Below are 2897 nucleotides of genomic sequence, written 5' to 3'. Positions count from 1 at the left end.
ATCCATTTTGTATTGTGATCTGGATGACAGAAGAAGCTCAGCCTTCCTCAAAAGGGAATAAAAAATGTGAATCCAGGTTCTAGGTCTACTGCAGCTTAGTCTGTTTAGTAGAACCTAAAGCAGTTGTGGTGAGTCACGAGTCTTTCTCCATGATTGGCCTGATGTCTCAACATCCCCTGTATTCTTTTCCTTTGGCTGCTGTAACAAATTACCAAAAACTGGATGGCTTAAAACAACAGAAATATATTTTCTAACAGTTCTGAAGGCCAGAAAGTCTGAATTCAGTACCTCTGAGCCAAAATCCAGGCATGGGCAGGGCCACGCCGCCCCCTCTGGACACCATATGGAAGGACTTGTTGCCTTTCTCTTCCAGCTTCTGTTGGCTGCTGGCATTCCTTGGCCTGTGGCCACATCACGCCAGCCCTCAAAGCCAGCATTGTCAAATCTCTCTCTGCTCTGTGCTCACATTGCCTTCCCCATTGTGTGCCTGTGAAATCTCCCACTGCCTCTCTTAAATAAAGACAAGCGATCAAACTGATTGCTTTGAGGGCATACCCTGATAAATCAGGATAGTCCCTTCTCAAGAGCCTTAACTTAATCACATGTACAAAGACTTTTCTTCCAAATAAGGTGACATTTACAAGCATTAGGGCTTAATGTCTTTGGGGTGGGCATTTTCACCCTACCATATCTTCTAAGGCCTCATACTACTTTGGGCCATATAGATCTTAGGAGGCTCAAATCCTCAGAGAGAATTTAAGGTTTAAATCTGCACTGCCAGATTTGCTGCAACCCAGGATCATCTCAGAATCCTTTCACAGAATTCTTATTCATAAGTATGTCTCAACCCTAAACTCCTAAGAAAACACATCTAGATTTATACTAAGTAACACGCTAGGAACTCAGTCTTGAAAACTCAGTCTCTCTTATAACCTCCACTTCCAATGTATAAATTGAGAAGAGTATGGTCTGTACATTGGGTTGTGAAAATTAACAATGATAAGTGACAAAGCAGAGGCCCTGACACATAGTATGTATTCAATAAATACCATGCTTATTATCCTACATCAGAAGGGCAAGCCATCCTTAAAGTTTGATAATAAGCCAGAAATCTAATTAGTTAAAAGGAACAAAGGGAGAGGAGAGGAATCCCAAGGTGCCCTTCATGGATGACTAATGGGAGATATCTCCTATAATCCATGGGCCTTTAGGCTCCTGAATCGCTTCAGGGCAGGATGCATCAAATAGGGCCCGAAGTTTCCATATCCTTGGAGGAGAAAAATAAATAAATAAATAAATAAATAAGAACTGCTTTGCTTCTGAAAGGAGGGGAGAAAGCTGTACTAATAATTATTCTGGATGGTTCTAATGTCCTTTAACTCCTTTAGCAGGCCCATGTTGTGATCTGGGGACTACCATATTGAATATGGATTATTTCTTACTGACTGGGCTTCCCCATCTGAGTTATCTCAGGACTTGGACAAAACAGCTCTGCCCCACCCCCTCAAATCCAGAACAATTAAAATAGAAAAGTGTGTGTGATCATGAATACGCCACAGTTTCCCCAGTCTCTATTGGTTTGTGTGCAAGAGATAGATCAAATATTAACTTACACTTTACTGATCTATTGACTATTTAAGTAAAATTGACAAATATTGGCCAACTACAATTATCTCTCCCCTCCTTATTAAAATACGACATTATGTAAATCTCTGGTGAACGATACAAAATAGAAATGTAACAAGGCTGAAATAACATAAGAATCTAAGTTCAAATTTTACCTACAGAATTTTTTTTTTTTTTTTTTTTTTTTAGACGGAGTCTTGCTCTGTCGCCCAGGCTGGAGTGCAGTGGCCAGATCTCAGCTCACTGCAAACTCCGCCTCCCGGGTTCACGCCATTCTCCTGCCTCAGCCTCCCGAGTAGCTGGGACTACAGGCGCCCGCCACCTCGCCCAGCTAGTTTTTTGTATTTTTTAGTAGAGACGGGGTTTCACCGTGTTAGCCAGGATGGTCTCGATCTCCTGACCTCGTGATCCGCCCGTCTCGGCCTCCCAAAGTGCTGGGATTACAGGCTTGAGCCACCGTGACCGGCCCAGAATTTTTAATTCCATAAACATTTGTGATATAACTACACTGTGCCAGGCATTATACCAACCTCTGAAGACAAGACCAAGCTCTGAAGAATCAATAATAAAAAAGACATGGTGCCTCCTTCAAGAGAGCACCTTGTGTACCATGAGCAAGTGGTAACAAATACAGTCATCCTGATTGTCTTAGTTTGGGCTTCTCTAACAAAGTACCATAGACTGAGTGGCTTGTGAACAACAGACATTTATTTCTCACAGTTCTGGAGACTGGAAGTCTAAGATCAGGGTGCCAGCACAGACTGGGTTCTGGCAAAGCCATCTTCTGGATTGCAGACTGTCATCTTCTCCTTGTATCCTTGTATGGCAGAAAAAGGGCAAGAGAGTTCTTTGAGGTCTTTCTTCTTCTTCTTCTTCTTTTTTTTTTGGTGGAGGGGATGGAGTCTCGATCTGTTGCCCAGACTACAGTGCAGTGGCGCGATCTTGGCTCACTGCAAGCTCCGCCTCCCAGGTTCACGCCATTCTCCTGCCTCAGCCTCCTGAGTAGCTGGGACTACAGGTGCCCACCACTATGTCCAGCTAATTTTTTGTATTTTTTAGTAGAGACGGGGTGTCACCATGTTAGCCAGGATAGTCTCGATCTCCTGACCTCATGATCCTCCCGCCTCAGCCTCCCAAAGTGCTGGGATTACAGGCGTGAGCCACCACGCCTGGCCTGAGGTCTTTTTTAGAAGGGCACTAATTCCATTCATTAGGGCTCTATGCTCATGAACCAATCACCTCCCAGAGGCTCCACCTCCTAATAGGATCAC

Source organism: Rhinopithecus bieti, unplaced genomic scaffold (assembly GCF_001698545.2).
Source record: "Rhinopithecus bieti isolate Rb0 unplaced genomic scaffold, ASM169854v2 scaffold_2572, whole genome shotgun sequence".
Lineage (NCBI taxonomy): Eukaryota > Metazoa > Chordata > Mammalia > Primates > Cercopithecidae > Rhinopithecus > Rhinopithecus bieti.
The sequence above is the reverse complement of the archived record's forward strand: the minus strand, read 5'-3'. Positions refer to the sequence as shown.